This window comes from Vicugna pacos, chromosome 25 (genome assembly GCF_048564905.1).
Source record: "Vicugna pacos chromosome 25, VicPac4, whole genome shotgun sequence".
NCBI lineage: Eukaryota > Metazoa > Chordata > Mammalia > Artiodactyla > Camelidae > Vicugna > Vicugna pacos.
In genome coordinates this window covers 4761939-4778570 of record NC_133011.1, presented here as the reverse complement: position 1 = coordinate 4778570, position 16632 = coordinate 4761939, and the positions used below count along the sequence as shown (strand labels likewise).

The 16632-nt window shown below is 43.2% G+C and overlaps 1 long non-coding RNA gene across 2 annotated transcripts in view; it reads left to right on the top strand.

The window, feature by feature from the left end:
- The window catches only part of LOC116285582 (uncharacterized), an 85657-nt gene that overhangs the window by 57088 nt on the left and 11937 nt on the right, over positions 1-16632 (top strand). For both annotated transcript variants that reach the window (XR_012064113.1, XR_012064112.1), the window contains exons 2-4: positions 6483-6787; positions 6929-7017; positions 7866-8053. This is a non-coding gene — a long non-coding RNA (uncharacterized lncRNA). The remainder of the gene's footprint in view (positions 1-6482; positions 6788-6928; positions 7018-7865; positions 8054-16632) is intronic.

The following is a 16632-nucleotide window of genomic DNA, read 5'->3' as shown; positions in this document are numbered from 1 at the left end:
TACAAAGGAGAATATTCTCAAAAGCAGATCCAGGGACTATTGATGGGTTCCGAGGAGCCAGCAACCCCTAGCCTTGTTCAGAGATGCCAGTGATTAGTGGTGGGGGCGGGGACTGACACTGACACAAACAGGTATGCAATCTCTGAGTGGTGGCCGAGAGGGGGCACTTGTCAGGACACGCAACCAAAGCACGAAGATCCTTGAGCGGTCCTTGCAGGCTGGGCACTAGCTAGCTGGGTGGATGTGGGAGGCATTGATGGGAAGGCCATCTGGGCAGAGGAAACAGCGCGAGGGCAGGTTACAGGGACAGGGGAGAACAAGGCACATCCGTGCAACGGCTGGTAGACTGGCGATGCTGGAGGCAAGGGTTAGTGGGCTACGGCAGGGAACAAAAGTGCCGCTGGCAACAGGGTAAGTCGTGGAGGACTGGACCGGGTTTGATTAGGTCTGAACTTCGTCTTTAGGGAAATAGGGGCGTCCTAGGTATGTCTCAGCCCATAAAAATTTCGAATCGGTTCTGAAGGGGAGGCTTAGGTGTAAGTGGGAGTATTTGGGAGGTCACACTGGGCGGCACCTCCGACATTCAGTGGGAACAGGAGTGGTGCTGGGTCCTGCAGTGCCTGGGAGGACCCCACACACACTGCCGGGGGCGCTCCAGTTGGTAATGCAGTGCATAATAACACTAACCAAAAACCGGAAGGAAGGCACCCACGTATTTACAGGGTTCAGGTGGCGAATAATTTTGTTTTGCTGATAAGGAGAGGAAATGTTTCTCCTGACCCTCCTGGAGTGCCGCACTTGCAGGGAACAATTTACTGAAGGGCTGATTGCACAGGAAACTAAAAGAGCAGTATTTCCACTTTGGGACCTGAATCCAAGGATGTTTTAATCTTTTAGCTCTTAATAAAGTATATTTATTTCTTCACATGGTCATTCATTTAGTCAGCAAATATTTATTGAATACGCTTTCATGGGCAAAGCACTGTTCTAGGCTTAGGAGATACAGCACGAAGAAAGCAGGCAAGGACTGCCCTCGTGCACGTGGGAGTTTACCACCCCCAGAGCTCCAACGGGGGACGAAACATGAGAGAGATGATTCAATTGCTTCTTTTGTGGCCAAGAATTATTTATGTGGGACCTCTGAAAATATAACTAGGGCCACATTTCTTTATAACTAGACAAGCTTGTAACCCCAAGGGTGTACGCACTGCCTGCGCCTTGTAGGAGAGGTAGATGGGGACTATGTCATTAAAACCAATTGCTAACCCATACCCAGTGCTGCTCAGGGACCAAGAGAATTGAGGATTTATTTAAAATTGGGAGAACAGAAGAATTGGCACCTGTAGGGAACCTTGCCAGTACAGCTATGTTAACTGTCATAAATATTTCAGGAAAATCAGTGGTTAAGAGATATCAGCTTTGACCTAATTGGTTGCAAATAAGGCAAAATCCGAAGACTGCCAAGGATCCCTTTAGAGCAAAAGTGGGTGACAAAGTGGGTGCTAATCGTCCTCCTCCTCCTCATCATTTTATTTAATTTTTTGCAGTGGTATTTCAGATAATGCTCTTAATTTGATGGACTGGAAAAAAGAAAGCTAAGATGGTTTCTGTTCCTCTAGTTCAATGCAATTGAGGGAGAGACCAAGAGAAATATTTTCTACCTACACCTGAAGCCAAAGATACAAAAAAGGGGTAAAGAGAGGCTACTGGTAGACAGAGTGAACAGAACCGCAATTAACCACACGGAGCGGTTACTGCCACGGCAGTGTCCTTTACTGAGACGTGAGCTGTGTCTGGCTTTTCTTGTGCAAGAGGAGAAGGTGGCCACTCCTTGGGTTCGCTTACCTTGGGGGGAGTTTGGCCCAGAAGGGAACTTCTCTTCCTGTCTTTGGTGAAAGACTGAACTTGTTGACGTGTCCTGGGGATCAGGAGAAAGAGGTAGGAAGAGAGAAAAGAGAAGGAAGAACAGGAGACGAAACAGATCCTCCAGTGTAGAGGAGACCTGCCCACCCCATGTTCTCTCACAGTGGAGCCTCAGGGGGGCGTGGCAATGCGAAGTCTGGACCCTAGGGCAGGGTTTGCTCACAAGGCAAAGATTCCATGGTCTATTTTGACTCGGGACCATTAGGGGCGGTGTCTCTCTCTGGACAGATTGGGCCTGGGCCGTAAAGCACCTGCTGTGACCATATGGATGAGCAACTGAAGGTCTGCCTCTGTGTTCTGGGCACTGTATAAGCCTCCCAGGCTTCTGTGAGATTTTCGAGTGAAGGATTCTAAGAACTGTGAAGGGTCTGAGAGCGGATCCTACTTGCAAGCTGGTAACTTATTACTGTTTCCTGGATGCTGGAAGAAGACATTGAACTCTTGGATCAGAGATGAAGGGTAGTTTATTACTCACAGCAATCCTGGTGGCTGGAGTATCGCCATTTTTGCATTGACTCCTGTAGGGTGAAGCGAGGAGGGCCAGATGATACCTGCTCAGGCAGTGGGTTGTATCACATGACAGGAACTCTGAGTTTGGGGAACGCCAGTCTTGTGTCATGGGCAGTAAGCATGCCCGCCCTCTGCTCTGGAGGGAGATACTCCCTCCGTGTTTCAGGGCTGTTTGCTATAGAAATATCCTTGAAAAGATGATCTGGAACAAAGGGCACTTAGTAGCTCTGCTAAACACAAGAGACACACGGAGGGGGAGGGTATAGCTCAAGTGGCAGAGGGCATGTTTAACATACACAAGGTCCTAGGTTCAATCCCCAGTACCTCCTCTAAAAATAAAGAAAGAAATAAACCTAATTACCCCCTCAAACCCCCAAATAACAGAATAAACCTAAAGAAATTTATTTTAAAAAAAAGACCCATAGAGACTTGTCTCCCAACAACAGAGGGGACACCCCATTCCATGATGACCTGTGGAATAGGGACTTGAAGTCAGATTTAACTTGGTTAAAAGAAAATAAAGAAATAAATTTTTTAAAATTTTGTTTTTTATCAAAGTATAATTAATTTACAATGTTAGTTTCAGGTGTACAGCAAAGCAATTCAGTTACACGTATACATATATATATTATATCAGATTCTTTTCTGTTCTGTGTTATTACAAGAAATTGAATATAGTTCCCTGTGCTGTACAGTAGGTCCTTGTTGTTTATTTCATGTATAGAAGTGCATATCTGTTAATTCCAAACTCCTAATTTACCCTTCCCCTTCCCTTTCCCCTTTGGTAACTATAGTTTGTTTTCTATGTTTGTTAAGTCTATTTTTGGTTTGTAAATAAGATTTGTATCTTTTTTTAAGATTCCATATATAAGTGATATCATATTTGTCTTTCTCTGTCTGACTTACTTCACTTAATATGGTATTCTGTAGGTCCATCCAAGTTGCTGCAAATATCAGTATTTCATTCCTTTTTATGGCTGAGTAATATTCCATTGTATGTATATACCACACTTCTTTATCCAGTCATCTGTCAATGGTATGATATTTCTCAAAAAGAGTCTTTGGAGTAAGTTTTATATCCATTATACTACAATATGTCAGGCACAATGCTGATGCTTTATGTGATTTATCTCACTTAAGAGCAAGGATTTTGGAGTCAGACAGATCTGAGTTCAAATTCTGGTCAGTACTTCCTGGGAAAGTTGTTTAATCTTCAGCCTCAGTTTGCTCACCTGTGAAATGGGGATAATTTCTTCCTCAAAGATGATGTGAGGAATCAACATGATGATGCCTGGAAAGAGTTTAGCCCATTGCCTGGCATAGAGTAGGTGCCAAATGGGAGCTAGTAATTATTTAAAGGTACACAATGTAATAATACTAAATGCATGTGGGAAACAGGGTAATGGAAAGTAGGAAAAAAGAGAGGAGGCTTGTTTTTCAAGCCTTCTGCCTTATCTCTGGGGTTCTCATTCTTTTGAACTGGAAGGCTTTTTGAATGGGCAACTTAGATTAGAATAAAATTCAAGTTTCCATACTTGCATCCCTCACACCTTTGTTTGAGTTGATGCACAACATAGAAACATTATTACTTTACAGAGAAAATCAAGGCTAGAGGATAGGAAAGCCTGGCAGTCCAAGTTCACCCAAAGACAAACTATTAGAACAGAGGACCCAGGGGCCAGCTAGCCCATTAAGAACAGGCTGTCCAAAGACCAGGCCTGCAGGCTGGCCATAAATGGGTTATCAGTGCACCCAAATACTGGTCCCCTCAATGGGAATGTGGCTGGGGAGGGTCTGGGGTGCCTGCAGGGCCCTCCCTGGGCCAGTTACCTTTGACTAAGAACAAATCTTGTATATACAGTCGGTGATTATAGTTAATAATACTGCACTTTATATCTGAAAGTCACTGAGGAGAAGATCTTCCAAGTTTCATCACCAGAAAAAAAATTGCTGTAACTAAGTGAGGTGATGGATGTTAACCAGACTCACCGTGCTGATCATTTCACAAAATATATAAATATCAAATCATTATGTTGTGCATCTGAAACTAATAGAAAGTTATATGTCAAATACATCTTGAAAAAGACCAGATCTTATTTTTTTATGTGTGCCAGGACATAAAAAATTTGGGAAGCCCTGATGTAGGGGTTGAGCACTTTCGGTCCACATGGGGAGAATTGTCTGTAGAGGGAGGAAGAGATGGCATAAAGTATCATTAAAAGGCTCAAACTGAATTCAGGATTTATCAAACCCAAGCAAGGACGGGATAGGTGAATTCCAGAGTTGCCAAGGCAGAGTTATGCAATGCAGGAGATCCCACATGGGGATCGAGCTGTCACGTCATAAGAATCCTGGCGTTTGCAGGTGGAAATCTGCCAGTGAGGTTGGGAGCTGGGACTTCTCTGCAGGGCAAGATACTTCCACTTGGTTACAAAGTGGAAGCCTACTTGTCTGGGAGCAAGGGTTCCAGTGCCAGAATGGACCTGGAAACCAAAATAAAGACTATTGGCTTAAGGCTTCTGCATTTCCTCAACTTACGGCAAGTGGGCAAGCTTGTAGCCTGAGTCTGGAGCAGGGCCAGATTTTAAAGTAAAGGCTTAAATGGATTTAAGTTTGAATGTTAGGAAGGAAGCCAGACAAGGAGCCAAGCAGGCCACAAAACCACCCTCCCTGTGGGTTCTTGCGGCTGTTGCTGTCAAGTCTAGAATCTGCCAGCTGACCACCCCACCCCCGTAGCAGAGAATAGCTTTATTCCTGCTGAAGTTGAACGTTTCGGTTCTGTCCTGCTGTATCAGAGCACAGAATTTTTTTTTTTAATTGAGTGGGTTAAGTAATAAGCTGAGATAATCATGCTCAGCCCTTGCAACAGCGTTTGAGTCATTTATTAATGCAGGGACATTAATCTGCTCTATTATAAATACAGGATAATTACCCAGATGATGTGTGAAGCTCTTTCTAAATTTCTTTTCTTTATTTAGTCCGACGTAAGAGCTAACATATGGCGCCTTCGCCATGGGTACATGTGGATGAGGTCAGTTACAAAGAGAGCAAAAACTAAGTCCGTGTGGTTTCGAGAATCAGTCAGTCAGTAAAGACGTTAAAGGCTTTTATGACTGGGAGTAGGTATTGAGGGCACAGGGTCAAAAAACTAAGAACCGTAGGCATGTGCCCCAGAGGGTTTCTAATCTAGCAGGTGAAGGGAGGCTGAACTATAGAAGTTAATTAGGTAGGTGAGAACTTGGGGACCCTGGGTGATGGGACGCTCCATTGTGGAGGAGTTCGGAAGTGTCAATCACACGTTGCAGGAAGGTAGACAAGTCCAAGGCAATAGTTCACAGCTCTGATTGGCATATTCAGTTCAAGCAAGGGAGATTCTTTAAGAAAATACAGAGTTCAACCCAATGTAGGATGTGTGACTGTGGAAAGAGGCAATCCTTTAGAGAATCAATAGCAAGAAGGAAAGAAAGACAAATCTCTGGTTAACTGGGCTTTGATGCCATTTGAGAAAGAGGGTCGGAATGATAGATTGCGAATCCATGCTGAGAAATTTGTAACATTTCTTACCCTTTAAACTTCCTGTGTTTAATTTTTTTTTTGAGTTTTTTTCCTCCATGGTGATTAGCAGTGTGCTTGGGGAAGGAGAACAAATTTCAGGAGGTTGGAGCTGGTGGAATGTTAGTCATGGGAATTGTTAATAATAAGCGTTCAGCTGTTTGCTATGTAGATTGTACGAAGTTCCTTTGTCGCTCTTGAATCTCTGCCTTACACCCTTGTCCAGGGGTGATCATTGGTGGGAGACTGAACAGGAAAAGGTGCCACACCCCACGCTGGCGTGGATGCGGGCTGGAGAGGAGAGAGTGACTGGCGGAGGGAAGACACAACGCAGAGGTGTGGAGAACTTGCTGGAAACAGGCAATCAAAGCAAAGGGAAGCCAGGGAGACAGAATCCTTTTGCCAGTCCCGAGATACCGGGGTGATGTTCATTCATGCTTGAGCATTTTTTCAAATCAATGCTGAGACCATCCCTCTATCTTTGCCCTTTATTTCAGGAAAGTTTTGTTTTAAGAGGACATCAGGCAGCTGACATCTGTGCTGTAAAGGCCCCTGTGATCTCGGTGGGAAAAAGGCAGGCGTGGGTTTGGCCGAGACCGTGTCCAACTTCAGAACCAACCTCAAGAAGGTGGTGCGGAGGGGCAGGAGGGGAGCAGCAGAGAAGGAAAGGAAGCCTGCCGTGGCTTAAGAAATGGTCCTGGACACCCCTGTAGCTTCTACAGAGAGCAATGGCCCCCCTGTGCCGTCTGCCCCCAGGAAAGCTGTCAGCTGGCGATCATACACTCTAAGTCCAAAAGAGAGGGTACGTGGAGCAGCAGAAACTTTTATTTTAGGTTTACTTATCTTTATTTATTTATTTTAACGGGGGTACTGGGGATTGAACCCAGGACCTCGTGCATGCTAAGCACACCTTCTCACTGAGCTACCCCCTCTCCCCCAGCAGAAGCTTTTTGGATGACATCGATCTTCAGTTTGATTCTAAAGAGTGGCCAGGCAAGGAAGAGACATGATTACACGACGGCGCCCACCTCTGTGCGTTTCCCGTGGGCCAGGGCTGTGCTGTGTTACATGTGCTGTTTCATCTCCTCCTTGGAAGGCGGATTTAACAAGCGAGCGAAATGAGGTTTAGAGGGATGAAGCCGTGTGCTGGTCAGCGGTGGGGCTGAGTTTCGTATCTAAGAACCCCTGGTGCCACGGAGTGTTCTCGGTCACTAGCGTCTGTGGTCTCAGGAGGGCAGACCGTGTGGTTTTAAACCCATAGCTCCTCTTCTGAGAAACACCAGAGGGAGAGAACACATGTGTAGTGGATGAGGCGGTGGGACGTGGGGGCTGCCAGCAGCAGGGCCCCTGCGAGGGACTGAATGGAGACTTGTCTCCCCAGGGCGCAGGCTCGGACTGGGGAGGAAAGGTTGTTCGCGTCTCAGACATTCAGAGTCCTTCCCACTTTTTCTGGTTGTCCCCTTAGCCTGGCTTTTTTTTTTTCCCCCTGCATAGTCATTCTTATCCTTGAGGTCTTGGAGGAAATATGATACCCTCGAGTAGCTCTTCTCAAACCACTGCCCCATTTATTTCATCATCCTCGGATCAGTTCTCTAACAAATATCTAACCAATTGCCCCAAACTCAGCAGCTTAAAACAAGATTTGTAGTCTGTCTCCCGTTTTCTGTGTGTTAAGAATCCAGGAGCTAGTGGCCTGGTTCGAGATCACTCATGAGGTGGGCGGGGCTACAGTCATCTGGAGGGCTGGAGGACCCACTTCTAAGACTCTCCACTCATTGCTGGCAGTTTCAGTGTCCTCTTGAGGACGCTCGGCTACCACACGGGACTCCCTATAGGCTATCTGAGCGTCCTTAATGCATGACAGTTGGCTTCTCCCCCAGAGTGAGCCGGAGCAGGAGAAGGTGACCAGAACAGAAGCCACGGTGTCTGTCATAACTTCATCGTGGAAGTGACATACCATCACCTCTTCCGTACTGCACTGGTCAGTCAGCTCCATACAAGGAGAAGGGGACTACACAAGCGTGCGACCGTCAGGAGGCTGGATCGTCGGGGACCCTCCTGGAGGCTGGTAACCACAGGCTCGTTTATTTTCTTCATGGCATGTGTCTCAATCTCAGGTTTTCTCATTTGTTGGCTTACCTGTGGATTGCTGATTTCACTCTCACTAAAACAGAAGATGTACTAGGGCAGAGACACTTACCTGGCTCACTCCTGGATCCCCAGCCCTGAGAAGAGTGTCTGACATTATCAGTATTGTTGAATGAATGACTATGTGATTGAACCACAGGGTAAAGTATAGGAAGTCACTAAGGAACCTCCATTTCTTTTGTCTGACTGTTTTTCATCACACTAGTTTGGCCTTTTATTAAAGGTTGACTTGTAAGATCACTGCCTGGACAAAGAGGCAGGAATGTAAGACAGATGCCAAGTCAGATTTTTTTTTTACTTGATAAATGATTTAAAAGAAATAGGTAATATATTCTTAGCCTTTCTTTTGCCTTCTACCAAATACATGCTCTAATAATCAAAGTAGCCTGGTATAGTGTCTCATAGTGTCAGCATTGCTCTAACATTCTACACTTCATTTGCTGTTAACAATGCCACGTTCAAGTTGATAGAACTTATATTCACAGGTGAGGTATTGGAGGTTTGGAGAAGTCAGTGACTTACCAAAGGGGATGCGCTTCGTGGTAACATGGGGACCTAAACAAAGCCTGGCTCCAAATTAGGGACACTGTCCCCACTGTCCCTGCGCCCAGACTACATTTGTTTAATGTTTACAGAATACTCTCATGGTAATTTTAGTTGTCTTATATAGAATGATCCTTTCAGAAGAGCTGTTCTCAGAATAATGTACTTTCCTTCATATGTGCGTGGACTGTTCCTTGCACACCAGGGTGATTGTGTTAACTTATCATTATGGCAAGGGCTCTGAATTGTTTATAATTTAATTTAGTTATCATTTTTTGACTCCCTGTTGTGTGTACAGAACTGAGCTAGATGCTGCATATAAACACGATGAATAAGCTATGTGCTTTGACTTCAAAGAATGACATGTCTTGTATTTTCTTTTCCTAATTCTAAAAGCAACTTAGGTGTTTTTCAGAATTTTTGAAGAATATAGAGTTGTATAAAGAAGAAAAAAAATATTGCCTGTAAACCAACCTCCAAATGTTGGCTACCATTAACATTTTGGAGTATTTCCTTCTAGTGTTTCATGTACATGTCTGTCTGTCTATCTATCTAATGTGTATGTACTTCCCTATAATAGGTTTAATGCAAGAAAAAAAGTCACCTTAATTTTCTTTTTCCCATAGCCCATTAAATATGATTTAGCCCCTAACCTACTCAGTCTTAGATTGGCCAATGGCTCCCTTAAGGTTGTGAAAGACTCCAAAGGCTTACACAGCCTGAGGAACTAGGAAGGCTTCTGACCTTAAGCTGTGGTCTCTGTCCTCACAGGCCATTCAGTGTTGGGGGCTCCTTGGTATCAGGGCTCGCAAGGGGCTGATGTTCTGGCCCCAGATCTCCAAGATCCACGCACACCTCTGGGGCACATGGAACAGAGCCTGGGAACAGAGACGCATGACTTGACTCCTCCATCTCCTAGTCTTTAGAATTCCAGCTCTCTCCCTGGGTCTGGGCCATCTTCTCTATTACCCTTGAGTCATCCCCCGTCCAAACACACACACATACCACACACACACACACACACACAAAGGGTCCAGCTTGCTCACTCTTGCTGTGACTGAAATACCAATGATGGTCAATCCATTTTGTAGTAAAAGAGTGTCCATCCTCATAGGCCTTGCTGTTCTTTGGTGAGAGGGAAGGGGAGAATGACATTTCCATCCTCTTGCTAATGATGACTCAGCAGCAAAGAAAAACCAAAACCAAAACCAAAAACAGACAACATGCTAATCAGTTTATTAATTACAGATGCTACTTTCAGTACTTCTCTCTCCCTGTGTTTAAATTCAGACGACACATCCAAACATCGTTTTGTATCCTGCCTTTTAACCTGATGCCGTATCATGAATGTGCCCCACATTATTAAATATTTTAAAAGAAACAGGATTTTCCTGGGTTTTTTTTTTTTGATGTTACAAAGAGTTCTGAAATCAACATTTTTGAGGATAAGTTTTTGTTTGATCACTTTTTTTAGAATAAATGATGGGTTTCTGCTCTCAAAGAGTTCACTTCTGGCTTGGGAATGAGAGTGGGGCAGGGAGACAGGAGAGAAACAACTTTCATGTAGGTGGTGGACTGGACAATGAAGGCAGAATACTGGGTGCAAAGGCGGCAAAAATGGGAAGACATCTTCAGTGGCAATAGGTTTGCCCAGATGTGTATAGACATGCTTCTTTAAGTCCTCTGACAGTCAGTGACATATGTTTTAGATGTAACCCTGAAAGAGTGATGTAGTCTAAGGCCTTACTCCACTGAGTGTGGCCTCAGACCAGCAGTAAGAGTAACTAGGCAGTTGCTACAAATGCAGAATCCCTGACCCTGCTCTAAACCTCGATAAATTGTAAACAGCATCACTGTCATCCCATGCTAGGTCTTTGTGCTTGAACCAGCTGATCAGCCGGCATGTCTAGCTTACAGCCTAATTTCCCTTTCCATCAGCACGGAGCCCGTGTTTGAAAATGCATGAGCAGTTACGGCTATTATGATGATGACTATTATTACTATTACCTTGATTTTTTAGTGTATATTTTCTTTTAAGAGCTGAAAAGGCTTAAGAAATATTATTTCGCTAATCCTTACAATATCACTGTGAAATAGGTAGGTGGCAAATATCAACAAGTATCAACATTATGCTAAATCACACTGAAGTATATAGTGTGAAGTCCTGAGCGATCTAATGAAAGCAGCATCCTTGTGTGGCTGGTGAAGGGTTTTATATTTATGTCTCTTATGTTAAATCTCTAAGCGATGGGCCTTGGTGATCTTTTATGTGTTTTCCACCTCTCATTTCGATAATGTTCCTCTTGCATTTATATGGAAAAAAATAGGTATATTTTGAAAAAATTCTAGGCCCCAAAGAGATTTCATAAATGTGACCCTAGAAATATCCACGTATAAATAAGGGAAACAGAGATACTTAGAATTACCAAGTGGAATGGAAATCAAAGGCTGTCGTTTAATCCAATCAACTTCTATATTGAGGCGTTTCTGGATTGAGTCCAACCTGTCTTTCCATCTTGCCAGCTACTCTGCCCAATTAGTTCTTTCCAAACTTTAGTTATTTTTTAAAATCACATTCACTAATTCTCTTATTTATCTTTAAGAACAACCAGTTAAACAAATCCAGAAAACTTTTTTTTTTTAACAGAGAAATTTTATGTAACACCACGAATGGAAGACCAGTAAGGTCTACTTTGTATAAAATTTTCAGTAGTACTGAAAATAAACACCATGAAACCAAACTCTTTTATTAAATTCTAGTCTTCAGACTTGGAGCCTGAGGCTGGATCTCTCTTCGTTAAAAAGAGAGGTTTAGGAAGTACTGGCACCAAACGGACACTCTTCTCTTCAGACAATTAGGAGAATTAACAGAGTGACTCAGATTATTTTTCTGACTTTGTAATTCAATGTCACTTAATGTCTCCATGTGTACTGCTTAAAATCGTCTCCCTTCACTCCCACAGTTTTGAGCACTGATTCTCAAGTCACCGGAGTGGTCTTCCCACAGGTTCCCCCATTACTTCTCCTTCCCCCACTAAACACTTTCCGCTCTGAGCCTTTGCTACAAAGGCTTCTCCCGTCTGATAGGACTTCTTTTCTCTGACTGTCTGAATCTCTTCAGCCTTTAAGACCGGCTTAAAATTCTTCTGGGGGAGACTTCTTGATTTCCTGGGCTTGTGGAAACTTCAGCTTCTTTTAAATGCCTTTTATAGTACTCGGCTCACATTTATCACACCCCAACTGAATGAGTCATTGAGAGTCTTCCTGTGGGAGAATCTGTCTTCATTACTAGTGAGGTGCTAAGCCTTCTGAGGGCAGCATGGCACCGGATGCTCCTTCTCAGCGTGGTGCCTGACAAGGAGCAGGGGCTCAATGGGTAACTGTCGCTTATTTGAGACAAAATTTCTCTGACTCTGCTCCGTTTGTGGTTTGAAAATTGAGGGGCTAATGAGGGCTGTATCTACAGTAGCTCGATGGCCCTGAGGGTTCCTGACTGACCTCGTCACTCTGTCCAGTGCCATCACAGCACAGAAGGAAGTTTTTGGTAGCTTGATTGTGGCTTTGACCTGCACGTTACAGTTTGTGCTATTTGTGACATTCTTAGGGACCTTTGAAAAGCCCTGCTAACTCAGAGAAAGTAAATTAAGTCAGATAGAAACCCTGGGTTTGGAATCAGTCTAGTAACCCAATCAACTAGAATTCCTAGAAAGCACCCCTGGAAGAGGCCAAGAAAGCGTCTCAGACCGCCTGCCGCAGCTTTCATTATGCAAACCGTCAGATTGCCACTTCTTTCTTCAGCGTGCAGTCCTTTTCAGACTCTCCTTCCGTGATATGACTTTCAATTTGTTCCTTTCTTTGGGGCTCTGTTTGCCAGGCTAGTTCACTGCTTTTGTTTCCTATCCTGAAAGGTGATTGTTTCTAAGATTTGGATGCAAAATTCCCCCAAAGATCACCAAATTTACAAACATGCTGTGACTACTGAAATCTTGATATTTCACTCGCGTAAAATTGAAAGTATCAAGATCATTATCTAAATACTGATAAACTTTCCCTATTTGAAATCTTTCCATTGTATAAGGTTACAACTGATACAACTTTTAAGATATCTGGTGGTTATAAGAACTGTCTCCAGGAATCTATGCTTTCTACCGAGGCCTCGTTTTCATTTAGAAGCTTTTCAAAATTTCTTTTCAGAAACAGCTAGAGTACATTTTTTTTTTTAGAGTACATTTTAAACAACACAGAAAATTATGTTAAAAGACTAGATCTCGCCTAGGAACCAGAGATGTCAAATTCAACCAAGCACACCCATAGTGTCTCCTTATTTTTGTCAGAGGTGTTAAGATTGTATTTTCATGGCCTTTATAAAATTGCCTGTATCTGTAGGAATATTAAAGGGTTAATCTGTTCCGTTTACTTAAATATTCCAAACCACGATGAAAACATTTTTGCACCTAAGAGGAAAGATTGTGGGTGAAAAACTGAAGATACATGATTTATCACTCCCCTCACAAATAAAATTTATTCATTGCATCCACCAGCCATCACACAGATGGTCAGAAAATTGGCTTTGTGTAGGGATGTGGATTCAGGCATGAATATTAATACGAGACAGATGTAAACGCATATTAATATGCATTTGCTTTGCATGGACTGACATTACAATATTTTCATTAAAGAAACTGCATTTGAAAAGAAAGTATAGGTCACCTTTTACAAAGCATAAAATTGTATGGCGGAATATATTTGTGGGCGCTGGAAAACTGCCGTTGATAAGAAATGGAAAAAATTAATATTGAATCTGTGGTCTGTCATTTACGGCATGACCACAGAGGCATCAGAAAGATTCTGCTCCTCTGATTACAATTAAACTCTATTTCCGAACTTTAACTGGACAGGGTACCAGCTGCCCCGTGAGCAGTCCTGGAAGCCAAGCCCTGTTTGGATATGATACATGGACGAGTATAAATTATGAGGAGTCTAAGACAAGCTAAACTACCTAGAAAGATCCATTCACATTCTAAGACACAAATTTTCCGTGTGTGGTTGCCGTAATGGCAGTGATTCATAAAAACGTAAGATTTATGCAGGCGTGGTACTTTGGGGATTTTTTTTCCTGATGTGGGACTGCGTTTATGCTCGCATCAGCGCCAGCGTCTGTGCTTTCAGTATCTGCTTATGGCGGCATTGTGCCTCCTTCCAAGTGGAAGGGGAGAACGTGACACTGTAAAAAGCTATTCACATGCTTGCTGTTTTGTAGTCACAAACCGTTCACAGAGTGTTTTGCCACTAAAATATTGCTTACTGGAGGGAACAGCAGCTTTCTCCTGCTTGTGAATCCCTTTAAAACTGCTGTGTTGGCTCTTCAGGCAAACAGGACTCCACCCCAGCCCAGGAACGTGCAAGTTAATCATTAGAAATGATCTGTTATTGATTATTTTCACTTCAGTGACTTCACGAATCCTTACAAAACCTCCATGAAGCTTCCGAATTCCATTCTCCTGTGCTCTGACTGCCCCCTGAATTCCTCATGCCTTTCCAACTGCCCGTTTAAAAAAGTCATCTGGGGGGTCCAGCTGTGTGTCTGGAAGTGGAGCTGCCATCTTCTCCCACACCACCCGGAAGAGGGGGTGAGCGTGAATCCCAGCCTGGGGTCAGGGAGCTTTGGGTTCAGTTCCCGGCTCTGCCTCTCGCTGGCCACAGGACCCAGGCAGGTTACTGAACTTTTCTGAGCCCCAGTTTCTCACGGGTAAACAGAGGTGTAGTTTTGCCAATTTCTGTATGAAGTTATTTTCTTATGATTGTTTGGTGTGTCTCATGTGAGAACTGAGCCAACTGCCCAGATGGGCATGTAGTAGTTTCTCAGGTCTGTTTTCATCATTTTGTTTCTGTCCCTGGCCCCGTCATTCCCCCAGTCTCTCTGTCTCTTTACCCAGTTATTGCTCATTCTGTCTCTTACTCACCTTCGCTGTCGCCATCCTGCTTTGGCCTTGCTTACACTTCTGGTGTAGAACCATTTATTAGACAAAGGTTTCATAGCTGGTGTCCCTGTCTCCTCATCTGAATCAAGGGACAAGGTGATTTTTCCAAGTACAGCACCAGCCACATTTCACCTTTGTTCAGCATCCTTCAGGGGGTAGCATTACCTATCAAGTAAGACCCAAACCCTTCGCTGGTAGGCAGGGCCTTTTTTGGCTGACCCTGTGATCTGTCCCCACAGGCCAGTCTCTGTCTTCTTGTGGCTCATCTCCAGGCCTGCTTGTCCCTAAACCTGCTCTCACCTCCCCGCCTTGCCCTGGCCTGCATTTCGTCTGGAAGAGCACCTGTTGGTGTCACCACCTGGTAGGGTCCTTACCCATTCAAATAACTCTTTGTTTCTCAAGAATGCTTTCCTCTGAACACCCATAGCTTTTGGTTTGAGTCCAATAAATGTTTGCTGGAAAGTTTATTTGACAAACACTAACTTATTTAACCTCCATTACAACTTGTATCATGTGTCCATTCTACAGATGAGGCAATGGAGGCGTGCAGGGTTGGGTAACTCCCTTGATCACAGAGCTGTTAAGTAGCAGATTTGGGTTCCAACCCAGGTGGCCTGGCATCAGAAGGTGTGTTGCTTACCACACGTATTCTATTCCATGCAGCTTCTCAACTTCAAAAACGTTAATATTTCATGTCTTTTTTTTAAACCAGTCCTATTCTTATTAATATACTATTGTAGTTCTCATTAATATACTATTGTAGTTCTCTACCAAGCCTTCTGTTAAAAAAAACCAAGAGATCATTTGCCTGGATTATTGAATCTTCTAGCTTTTACTGCCATGTTTGGGTCAAAAGATTAAAACCTCTGGTTGTCCGAAAGAGCTCTGGCTGAGTGTAGCCATTTGAGAGTGGATTTTGTCTCTCTCTCTGCATGTATCCTTCAGATGTTTCTTCATATACTTATGTATCCAGTTTCTTTTAGGGACAGATGTAAAACATTTTCACTCTGGTTCCATAACTCTCATGTATCATGTACACATGTTCATATACTGAAGACTCTCAACAAGATGAGACGTCTTGCATTAAGCAGAACATCACTTTGCCTCTCAGCCTCCGGTAGTTTCTAGGTGGAAAACTAGGTTGTTTAACTCCCTGTCTTATTTCCAGTGCCTGGCAGGTTGTCTGGAATATGGCGAGGAAACAAACGCTCAGAGAACCATCCTATTTCCTCATGTTGTTCTAAGTACTCTTAGTAATAAGTTATTTAGATGTTAATGTATTCCTTCGTGTTTGTTATGATCACCCTCAGTGTGGTTCCTAAAGTTGCAATTCAGAGTTCCACATCTAGTCACTTGCAAAGAAACAAAGAAATAAATCTTTATTTCCCACTGGAGGGCGGCTGGGTGTCATAGCAAATAGATCCCAGGGTAAATATAGAATATATTTAATAGGTCCCCTGACCCAACTTCTCTTCACTCGTGCAGGCATCCATTTTTTAAAAGCGGGGGTGCCTACTTAGGGGACACAAGCCCTTTAAGAGACCTGTGGGTGGATTTTGGGGTCCATGAAATTGCTAAACTTGTGTATATAATTAGACATGATTTTTTTTTCAGAAGAGGATTTATAGCTTTTAAAAAAATCATTTATCTTATTATATTATTCTTATTTGCCTTTTTAAATGATGAAAGTAATATGTTCACACAATAAAAAAATTCAAATTGTGCAGAAGAATATTAAGTAAAAAAATTCAACCAGCGCAGAAACGTATCAAGTAAAAAGTGTGAATTCATTTTTCACTACTTTTGCACTCTTTACATTCTCAGTCTCAGAAGGGGATCATACCACAATTCCATTTGATAACTGACTTTAATAATATAAAAGTCATATTTCCATGTCAGCACACAAAGACCTGCCTTTTCAAGAATATTTATTTTGAAATAATTATAGATTCACAGCAAGTTGCAAAAAAAAAAT